The following is a 12526-nucleotide window of genomic DNA, read 5'->3' on the forward strand; positions in this document are numbered from 1 at the left end:
GACGCACATCCCTTTTCCCCTGTATTCACTCTGTTTGTTAAACAAAAAAATATAATTCTTTCCACTGTAGGGAATTTTCAAATCCATTAGCCACTCACTGCCCTATAGCCTGAAGGTTAAATTTATATAAATTTGCCAGGCTGCCTGTCAGAGTATTATATCAGTGCCTCTTTTTTCAAGAAATAAATAAATAATCCTAGGGGTGATGATAAGAACCATTTTGTGAACTGACATCAAAAACCATTTTAAAAAATTTCTTCTGGCATTTGCAGGAAAGATTAAATCCATCTCATATTTCTCCTGAGGCTAAAGAAGAAAAAGCTCGGTGGTGGTGCAGGACTAGCACTGTTCTGTGCAACAAAATGCCTTCTCTCCCCACTTCCATGTCCCTCTGCTACTGCCTTTGGCTATACATTCACTATCACAGGACCACAGATTTAGACCTGGAAGGAACATTGAGGAGTATCCAGTCCAGGATCCCCATTTTACAGCCCAGCTGGGGCTTTTGGAGAGTAAATAATTTGCCCAAGATTACCCAGGGAGTGAACAGCAGAGCTAAGATTAGAACCTAGGTTCTCTGACTCCACATAAAATATTTTCCGCTCTACTACATCAAAAACACACCAATAGGTCTGGCTAAATGGCACCTCTAGGATGGCCAAGTGTGAGCACTTTTCCATAGAAGGTTTGGTAGCCACTGTTTAAGACGAACATTCAGCAAATGTTTACCAAGTCCCTGCCCTGTGTGAGATACTATACAAAGCACTGGGAATATGAAAGTGAATTAAGACACAGACCCTGCCTTCAAGCAGCTTGCAATCTTAGGGGCAGCTAGGTGGTGCAGTGGATAGAGCACCAGCCCTGAAGTCAGGAGGACCTGAGTTCAAATCCAGCCTCAGACCAAACAGTTGACACTTACTAGCTGTGTGACCCTGGGCAAGTCACTTAACCCCAATTGCCTTTTAAAAAAAAAAAAAGCTTGCAATCTAATGTGGGTCTAGGGATGGCTTTACCTAATTAGAGTAGGTAGGTACCTATGCAATGAAATCAGAGAGGCACTGGGAAGATGTCCTCCACCCCAAAACTGACACCTCAATTTTTGTTTGCTACCACTTAAAGTCAGCCACTGCCATGGAAAATCATGGCAGCAGCAAGAGTTTTTCAGGTCAATAAAGGTCAGAAAAAGCTTTAGGGAAAAGTCAGGTAAGCACGGCTGGAATAAAATCCTACATACACCCAAAGAACTTCTGAAGCATGGTACAATGGGAAAAAAGCATCAAGTTGGGACCGGAGGATTCAGATTCAAATCCCAGCCTTGCCACTTAATCTCCATATGACCTTAGGCAAATCACTCAAAGACTCTAACCTGTTTTCTCATCTGTAACAGCGGTATGACTGAGTGACCTCTGAAGTCCTTCCCAACTCTAAAAACTGTGGCTATGAATACACCAAATTGAGAGAGCTCTTTCTTAAGCTGAACACCTCCCTAACGATCTACTAGAGCCAAGCCATACCTAGCATCTCACTACCTTCCACAGGCTTCACTGTGTCCTTTATTATGATCCTGTTTATTCCTTAGGAGAAACACTACTGACCTCCTCTAGCTTTTGAGCTTCAAGACTTCTGATTTTTATTTGTACAATGATTCTTCCCACTACCAATGCAGGAACTTCCCAGCAGCCACTGCCTTTCCCTCAATCAGGCTCTCCCTTCCAAAGGAAAAAAAAGGTCATCTATCAGTGTTACACAGCTTGCTCAGTTGAAGTTCATGACTAGAAGAGTCAGGAAAACCAAAGTAAGGACAATGACATTTATAGACCACTGCCACTCAACAGCCCTCCGATGTGGCTTCTATAAGCATCATTATCCTTATTTTACAAATGAAGAAACTGATGCTCAAAGAGGTTGTGATCTGCCCGAGGTAACACAAAAATATAAGATTGAGAGATGGGATATAAGCCCAAGTCTTGGTGACTCCAAACCTAATATTATCTACCAAGCCATTCTGGTCTCAGTGCATCTTCCCTAGGAAGGGTACCATTATGCCATTAACATCTTAGTGCAAGGGATTTTCCCAAGGTAACACCTCAGATCCTCTTCCATTTGTCAGGAAGAGCTGGAATGGAGATGGAAGGAAGATGAAAGGGACAGAAACGGGGAATAAGGAGGGAAAGGAGGACAAAGCACAGAGCCCTAAGCTTCTGCCCTAAGAAAAGAGATAGAATTCAAATGTTGAGAACTCAGCACTCCATGTCCTGCTTCCATGGATTCACATCAGCTGTCTCCCATGCCAGAAATGCACCCACCCTCCCCTCCTTTATCCCAGATCTTCCTCTTCCCTCAGGGCTCAGCTCAGGCATCACTTCCTTCAGGAATCCTTCCCTGCTCTCTTCTTCTGTCCTGGAGTACCAGAACCCCACCCTAGTAGTCATTCATATTCTCTAACTCTCTAACTTTCCTTGAGTGACATCCATTTCTGTTCATGTTGCATCTCCTCTAGAGAATGTAAGCTGTTGGAGGGCAGGAACCACTTCATTTTTGTCACTGCATCTCTAGTGTCTTGTACATAGTAGATACTCAATAAACACTTGTCAAGTGACTTCAAAATTGTGCCTAAGACTAGCTTTTTTTTTTTTTGCTTTCTGATGAAGCAATCGTAACTTGCCCAGGGTCACACAGCCAGTAAATGTCAAGTGTCTGAGGTTGGATTTGAACTCAGGTCCTCCTGACTCCAAGGCCAGAGCTCTCTCCACTGTATCAATTTATGGAATTGAGATTGATTAGATAATACTAAGCAGTACAGAGTTTTTTTTTTCTTTTTTCAATTTTTCCTGTATTTAAAAATTATTCCTTAAGTGTGCTGAGTACTATATGGTAAACGTAACCCTTATGTCAAAGGTACAAGGGCAGAAAAGGTCCTAGTTACCTTTTGGGAGTTATCCCTCTTTTCTAAATTTGAGCCCTAACCCAGGGATCTATTTGGCAAGCCGGGCCAGCACACAGCTTCAGCAAACAAATGACTTTTCCTAACAAGGTTTGTAGCATGGCATGTGTCCCCTTTAGGATCATCGACTCAAGTTCCTGTTTGCTCTCAGAGGAACAGATACCTTCAGTTCTCGGCTCATTTCCAAAGCAGAGATGACTAACATAGCCAGAGTTCAATCAATTATCTAGCCTTTCCCTGTTTGTTACAAATTCTACCCATTTCCCCAAGATCTCTCTTTTGAATCATCACTTAGATAAGCTACACTGCCCCTCTCCCAACCCCCAGGGTAGCAGTCTTCCAAAATCTTATGACAGTTTTAAAATATTACATCAAATATGCCTTAGAGTAACATCAAATAGACATGATTCACAGACTTGAGAACTTAGAGACCCGTTAGTACAATCCCTCATTTTGCAGGTGAAGAAACCAAGATTCAAAGAAGATTGTGACTTACCCAATAAATTCTACCAAGGGATGAAGAGAATGACTCTCCCAAGTGGGAAGGATGCAAGGCTGTGGACACACTGGCACTTGAAAGCCAAAATAGAAGGCTGAGAGGACCACGAATATTTCTGAGCACCTCCCTCTCCTAGGGCACGGTTCGAGCCCTGATATGTAGTAACCATAACCAGCAAGTTTTAAATGGGCCACTACTAATTCCATCACACAGTCATCTATTAGACCAAGGCTTTCAGATGAACTGCAGAGTCGAGTTCCTGCACAATTTGGCAACTAAAAGCACAATACTTTTTTTTTTCATTTTCTTTTTGATGAGAAGTCTTAAGCCTGATTAGAATCATTGATTTAATTTTATATTCTTGGCTATATTCAGCTCAACTTCTTTTTCTCAACTATAGTGTTGCTCATTATATCAGCTATAGCATGTAGCACAGTGCTGAACAGATAATATGTATCTATTAAATGAAGATCTAGCAACCTTCAAAACACAGAGATTATTTTGTTCATAAGCAAAACAACGCCCTGAAAAATTATTATATGGGGGCAGCTAGGTGGCGCAGTGGATAGAGCACCGGCCCTGAAGTCAGGAGGACCTGAGTTCAAATCCGCCCTCAGACCAAACACTTGACACTTACCAGCTGTGTGACCCTGGCCAAGTCAATTAACCCCAACTGCCTAAAAAAAAAAAATGATTATATGAGGGAGGCATGTAGCCCTGAGACGTTCACTTTGAGCAGTATTCATATTAAATCTCCCATTCAAATAGTTTTTGCCTATTTTCACAGCATCCAACTACATTTTAAGGTCAATAATTCACCTGGCACTGAAGTCATTTACACGGAAATGGAGCCATTTGGCTTAAAACCCAAAAAGGATGTGTTTGCCTTGATTTATTCACTTTTCTCTCATTCATTTAATAAAGCCCTGATTTCCTGTTTGTTAACTTCAATTTGTACTTTTCCTTTAATGAATAAAAGCTGCACTGATTTTTATTTTTGGAATGAAAGCTGTATCTATGAGAAGGGACTTTCTCATTATTTTTTAAAAAGAATGAATCATCATGAGATTATGATTCACCAGTTTGACATCAGAGCCCCTGAGCTGGGGCTCATTACAAAGACAAAGGTGGGCACCCTGCTGTTGGCCCCACACAGTCCTCTGCTACGGAAACAGCCATTAGGGGAAAAAAAGACACACCTGGTAGCATTAGAACATATTACACAGAAGGGCAGCTCAAAGGAAACCGAAGAGCTAAAAAGGAGAGATTAAAAACATTTGGATCACAATCTACAAAGGGAAAACACAAAGAGCTATTCAACAATAAACAGATATAGCTGAATAGATTGTGGTACATTAATGTAATGGAACACGATGAAGCATTAAAACTGACAAGTATGGAGAAAATGGAGAAATCTGGAAAGACCTTTAGGAAATAATACAAAGTGAAAAAAAGCAGAGGTAGAAAAATAGCACATATTAACAGTGACCATGAAGGAAGAAATATGAATGAGAATGAATGGGAAACAAATCTTTTTCAAAACTTAGAGCAAGTAACCAAAAAATTATGCCTTCCTATGCACTGAAATTAATTCATATAAATGTAAATAATTGCTAAATGTATAATTATTATTAATGTCTAATATTAAGTCTTAACAAATCATTAAATACCTGAATCAGAAATGCATAGGGTTGTTTATCAATAGTAGAAGTCAAGGGTAATGGGATCATAGATTCAAACCTAGAAGGGACTTCAGAGGTCACCTAATCCAACCCCCCTCATTTTACAGAGGAGAAAACTAATGCTTCAGAAAATCAAGTGCCTTGCTGGAGGTCACAAAGGGAATAAGCATTAGAGATGGAATTTGTACCCAACTTTTGTAACTTGAGTCAACGCCCTTTCCTCTACAATAGGCTGTCTCTCATATCCCCAAAATTTTTAAAGAATAGTTTGGGGATGAATTAAAGGAAGTCCTACTTTACACAATGAGAAATCATTTCCCCCAAGAAACTTTACAAGCTGAAAATGTAAGTAGGTTAAAGACAAGTTTAGATACATAAGTTAGTTTAGCCAACTGTCTATTGTTGCAAATTATTCTTTGGGGACAGTAAGGAGGATTGCAACCCTCTCCTACATAATGATCTTCATAGAAACATAGTGTTGAGCTGGCGAAGACATCAGTCTAATCCAACGTGACTTTGATAGGTTCATGGAATCTGACCATCTAGTCCAACCCAAGTCTGAAAAGAAATCCCTTCTACCGTTTCCCCCAAAAAATAGCCACCCAGCCTCCATCTGAAGACATCCAAAGAGAAAGAACTCATTGCCTTATAAAGTGGCTCACTTCACTTCTGAACATCTCAAATCATTATTTTTTTTCTTTGCAACAAGTTTAAATTCACCTCACTGAAACTCCCTCCATCATTCCTATTCTGTTTTCTGGAGCCAAAGAGAGTACAAGGCATATGGGAGGCTGTGGCAGACATAAAGACCCTTATCCTGGAACAAAATCTATTGTGCTTCAAGTAAGTTCAGTAGCAGTCATTATCTTAGCCAAGACAAAAACAAAAATAGACATGATTTTAAAAAATAAACTGTGAAATTGCATTAATGCTTATAATCACAGAAAATGAATTTTAAAATAATTAATGGTCAAGGAATATGAACCAACAGTTATCAGAGAAAGAAATCAAAGCTGTCTATAGTCATACAAAAAGGCTCTAAATCACTAATGATTAGAGAAATGCACATTTAGAAAACTTTGAGGTGCTACCTCTCATCTATCAGATTGGCAACACGACAGAAAAGGAAAATGACAAATGCTGGGGGTGGGGTGGAAAAATTGGGACACCAACACACTGTTGGCAGAAATGTGAACTAATCCAACCGTTTCTGGAAAATAGTTTGGAACTATGCCCAAAGGGCTATAAAACTGTGCATATCCTTTGACCTAGCAATACTTCTATAAGGTCTATACTCCAAGGGGATCAAAGAAAATGGTAAAGGACTCCTATGTACAAAAGTATTTAAAGTGACTCTTTTTGTGGTGGGAAAGAATCAGAAACTGAAGGGATGTCCATCAACTGAGGAAATGCTGAACAAGTTATGGTTTATTAATGCAATGGAATACTATTGTGTTGTAAAAAATGATGAAGGGGGGGCAATTAGGTGCGCAGTAGATAGAGCACTGGTCCTGAAGTCAGGAGGACCTGAGTTTAAATCTGGTCTCAGACCAAACATTTGACACTTACTAGCTGTGTGACCCTGGGCAAGTCACTTAACCCCAATTGCCTTAAAAAAAAATAATAAATGAAAAAATAAGTGATGAAGGGGATAAATGCAGAAAAACCTGGCAAAACACATGAACTGAGACAAACTGAAGTGAGCAGTACCAGGAGACCAGTTTACACAATATCAGCAATATTGTAACGATAATCAACTTTGAAAGACTTAGTAACTCTGATCAATACAATAATCCACCACAATTTCAAAGTACTCATGATGAAAAATGCTACTCACCTCCAGAGAGAGAACTGATAGACTCAGAAAGCAGATTAAAGCATAATTTTCCTTTATTTTTCTTGCTTTCTTTTAACATGGCTAATGTAGAAATATGTTTTGCATGACTTCATATGTATAATTGGTGCTGTATTTCTTGCCTTTTCAATGCATGGGAGAGGGTATGGAGGGAAGGACAGAATTTGGGACTGAAAACAAAAAAAAAAGAAAGCAACTTGGAACTATACCCAGAAAGCTCTTAAACTTAGCATACTCTTTGACTCAGCAGTACTGCGTCTTGGTCTATACCTCAAAGAAATCAAAGGAAAGAAAAGGGACCAAATGCACAAAAATATTTCTAACAGCTCTTTTTGTGGTGGTAAAGAATTGGAAACTGAGGGGATGATCATCAACTGGGAGGTGGCTGGACAAGTTATGGTATATGAATGTGATGAAATACTATTGTACTAAAAGAAATTATATAGGCAATAGTTTCAGGAAAAACCTGGGAAAAGTTATATGAACTGAGGCAACGTAGAGTGAGCAGAACCAGGAAACAATACAACAATAGCAATATTCTAAAGATAATCAACTGTTAAAAACTTAATAACTCTGACTAATACAGTAATCCACCACAATTACAGAGATTCATGATGAAAAATGGTATCTACCTTCAGATAAAGAACTGATGGACTCAGAGTGAAGACTGAACCATATTTTATTCTCTTTCTTTTTCTTGGGGTTTTTTTTATATGACTATGTAAAAACTTATTTTGCATAACTTCATATTTGTAATGGGTTTTCTGTATCTTGCCTTCTCAATGGTGAGAAGAGAGATAAGGGGAGGGAGAGAATTTGGAATAGAAAATAAAAATAAAATTGAATTTAAAAAGAAAATGAATTATTATCAGTATTATATATGTGTGTAAATATACCTATACACATATACATCAAATGTCATAGCATCTAAAAAGAATTAATCAATTTATAGAAATACAGCAAAATTATAATAGTTGGGTATCTCAATGTACCTTTATCACACTTATACAAATCTAATCAAAAGATAAACAAAAAAGTTAAAGATCTAAAAAAAAATTTAAAGTTAGATATAATAGATGTTATAATAGATGTCTGATAATTAGTGAATGGGAACAGAAAAGAGTACATATGTTTATCAACTGTAAATGGGACAAGTTATAAAAATTGACTGTGTTAAGGCTTTAAATTTTTTTTTAATTCTAAATACTAGCAAAGAGATTCTAGTAATATATCAAAAAGATTATATGGGGGCAACTAGGTGGCATAGTGCATAGAAAACCAGCCCTAGAGTCAGGAGGACTTGAGTTCAAATTTGGTCCCTAACACTTACTAGCTGTGTGACTCTGGGAAAGTCACTTAATCCCGATTGCCTTGCCAAAAAAAAGAAAGAAACAAAGAAACAAAAAGATTATATGTTATAGCCAAGGCATGCTTATGCCAGCCATGTAAGATTTGTTCAGTAATAGAAATACTACAAACGCAATATACTATCTTAAAAATTAAAATACAAAAAATTACGTGGTAAAAAAAATGAACAACAAAAATAAAACAACAAAAACTAGCAGGAAGAGACAGAATAATTGAATTTATAATAACTTAAGAATGTATAAAATACCTAGCAGTCTACCTACCAAGAAACACACAGTAATTCTATGAACACAACTACAAAACACTCTTTACAGAAACAAAGATAGATTAAATAAGTGGAACAAGCATCTATTAAGCACCCACTTTTTTGCCAGGCACTGTGTAAGCTCTGAGGATACAAAGAAAGGTAAAAAGCAGTCCATACTCTCAAGAAGGTCACCATTATAATAAAAATGGCAATATTATCTAAGTTAATTGAATTATTCAGCATCATTTGAAAGGATTGCCTCATTTTTACTTTTTTTTTTAATTTGGAACTTAAACACCAAGTAAAATAGGCATTCTCACATATATAAATATAAATAAACATGTAAATATATAGAAAAAGAGGATTTTCCATGAAACTGTGAATCTGTTAAAGGCAGCATGCTTTTCTTTTTAAATACATGATGAATTCAACATGTAACTTCCAAAGTTGTCTTCCTTGCCTATGACTCTCTCTGATTCTTTCTATACTCTTCTGTGTATTTTTTTTCCAAAGATTCTTCAATCACCTTTTTTTTCCTTTTTCCTATTTATTTTTGTTAGAAAATTTGATCAGTGGAACAAATTAGGCACTTAACATAAAGAAGCAAAAAATCTAATAACATAATATTTGATAAATCCAAAGATCACAACTACTGAAGTAAGGATTCGCTTATTCAACAAGAACTGTTGGGAAAACAGGAAAACAATGTAGCAGAAATTAGGTTTAATCCATCATCTCATGTTTTATGTAACAATGTTGTTGTCTTTGTCCTCAGTTCCTTAAGAGGACCATGGCATCAGAAAAGCGATGCCATGACTTGCAAGGGAATTGGATTTAAGTGAGGAAGTGCAAAGTCACCAGCCTCATATAACAATAAGCTCTAAATGGAGATATAACTATATATAAAAGGTCACACCATAAACAAAGGAAGGGAGGAACAAAGGAAATACTTTTTGCAACTGTAGATAGGGGAAGAGTCCATGACCAGGCAAGGGATAGAGAAGATGACAGAAAACAAAACGGAAAATTTTGATTTTAAAAAAACTTAAAAGTTTTACACACAAAAAAAAATCAGTGCAGCTGAAGTTAGAAAGAAAACAGTTAACGAGGGGAGGGGGTGATTTTGTAATAAATTTTTCTGGAAAAATCTGATAACCAAGACACATAAGAAAGTGATTCAAAGTATTAAAATGACATTCCTAAACAAATAATCAAAGGATATGAACAGTTCTTTTTTTTAATAGTTTTTTTACAAGCATTTATTTTTTCTACCTATAGCCTGCTATGAATATTTTTATTTATATGGGTCCTTTTCCTCTTTTTTTAAAAAAATCTCTAGTGTGATATCTTTGTGTCAAAGAGCATACACTATTTAGTAACTCTGGGGACATAGTTCCAAATTGCCTCCTAGAATAGCTGGACCAATTCACAGCTTTACCAACAATTCATTAATGTGGCTGTTTTCCTTTAACCTCTTCAACATCTGTCATTTTCTTCTTTTGGCATCTTTGTGACTGATGGCAAGTGAGGCAGAGCCTCAGAACTGCTTTCATTTTCATTTCTCTATTAGCAAACTGAAGCATTATTTCATTTGGTTATTGATAACTTGGATTTCTTTTTTTTTGAAAACTGCCTATTCATATCCTTGACCATTTATGTATTGGGGAATGGCTCTTGTCCTTATAAATATGAATCAACTCCTTTCATATCTTTTGTAAGATAACTTTAACAGAGAAAGCTACTGAAAAGACTTTTTCCCCAGTTACCAAAAAGGCAGTTTCAAATGGAGAAATAAAATCTATCAAAAGCCATATGAAAAAAATTTCCAAAAGTAGAGAAATGCAAATTAAAACTCCAGGGCTCTGCTTTATCCTTCAGTTTGACAAAGATGACCAAAAAAAAATCAATGACAACTGAGGAGAGGGAGGGAGAGAGAAGGTAGACACACTGGCTCATAGTTGGTAGAATGTTCCAGCCTGTGAATTATTCAGCCATTCTGAAAGGAAATTTAGAACTATACCCAAAAAAGACATTAAATTATGTAGTGGCAACGCCACTACTAAGTCTCTACCCCCAAAGAAATCAGGGAAAGAGGAAAAGGATTCATATGGACAAAAATACTTAAAGGAGTTCTTTTTGTTGTAGCAAAAGAACTGGAAACTAATGCTCACCCACTGGGAAATGAACAAAGCATGGTACATGAATGTAATAGAATATTGTTACACTATAAGAAATGACTTTTCAGAGAAACCTGAGAAGACATAAGCGAACTAAAGCAGAGTAAAGTGAGAATCAGAAGAATCTGTATAATAATAATTGTAAAAATGAGCTATTTTGAAAGTCTGAAGTTTTATCAATGCAATGACTAACCATAATTCCAGAGAACTGATATAAAGTATGTTACCAATCTAATGACAGAAAGATGATGAACTCAAGATGCAGAATGAGATACACATTTTTCAATGTGGAAAATTATAGCTTTGTTTTCATTTGGCCCTGGTTATTTGTTAAAAGGATTGTGTTTTTTCTCTTTTTTCTTTATGTGGGGAAAATTGGGGATGGAAAAAAAGAAGAGAGCTAGTGATGTATTGTCAAAAAAAGAAGAAAAGAATGATAAGAGGGCTATTGAAGCAAATTTTAAAATGTACAGGAAAGAGTGTAAGTCCAGAAATTAAAACCAATGAGCAAGATAACTTTGAAAGGAATATGATGGATTTTTACTTTTTTTTAAAAAGCAAACTATACATAATAAAGATTCTTGGTATCATATATCATCCTCTATTTCTACTCTACTTCATATAGGGAAATGTCATCTCTTTTTTTTGGTGTTCATTAAATTCAGAATAAAAACAATTTTAAAAAATTCAAAAGACTCCTGCCCTTGGAGGAAACATCAAGCCAAACTTCAGCACATGCTTGGCACCAAGTAAGCATTCATCAAATGCTTTTTCATTTATTTCATCCATATCCAGTTAGTCTTATTAATTCTATACCATAACCTCCCGCACATCTGTTCCCTTCTTTCTGATACATGGCCACTGTTCAGTTCAGGCTCATCCCCTTTGCTGCCTGCACTATTGAAATAGATTCCTAATTAGTTTCCCTGCACCTTTCCCCAATCCATTCTCTCCACAGCTTCCAAATTAATATTCCTAAAATACAGGTCTATGCCCTGATCACAAATTCAGTGGCTTCCTATTGCCTCTGGGGTCAAAGACAAAATCCCCAGTGTAAAGGGCATTTACAGCTTCTGGCTCCAATCTACCTTTCCAGACTTATTTCATGCCTCTCCCCTTATAGCACTCTATACTCCGGACAAATGGATTCTATAAATTCGGTATTTCATCTCCCATCTCTTGGCTTTTTTGAGAAACTATCCTCTATAGCTGCAATGTATTCCTCTCCAGACACCCCTCCCTTTCATAGTCCCCAGTTTCCTTCAAGATTCCCTTCCTGTACTGAGATAGACCTGATTCCCCTAGGGCTTAATGCTCACGTCCTCCTCAGAAGATCCTGTATCCACTCATGTATGTAAATGTTATACCACTACTTTCTACTCCCATTAGAGTTTAAACTCTTTGAAAGTGGGGAAGAAGGAGGAGGAGGAAGAAGAAGAAGAGGGGGAGGAGGAATTAGAAGAGGAGGTGGAGGGGAGGCATCAATTAAGAACTTTATAAGAATTATACATATGTATAATTCATACATATGTGTGTATATATAATATGTATGTACCCATACACGTATATAGTTATGTATATGTATGTGTGTGTGTATAAAAATTCTGAGGTAGGAGAAATGGGGGAGGGGATCTGAGAAGCAAACAGGTAGCTTTTACCATTTCCTACAGCAGACCAGCAGTTTCACCTACAGTATTGCTAATGCTTCCTAACCAGTCTGTGGGCTTCCCCTCTTTGGCCTCTCCAGAACACCC

The sequence above is a fragment of the Phascolarctos cinereus genome, unplaced genomic scaffold (assembly GCF_003287225.1).
Source record: "Phascolarctos cinereus isolate Bilbo 61053 unplaced genomic scaffold, phaCin_HiC Scaffold_1;HRSCAF=81, whole genome shotgun sequence".
Classification (NCBI taxonomy): Eukaryota; Metazoa; Chordata; class Mammalia; order Diprotodontia; family Phascolarctidae; genus Phascolarctos; species Phascolarctos cinereus.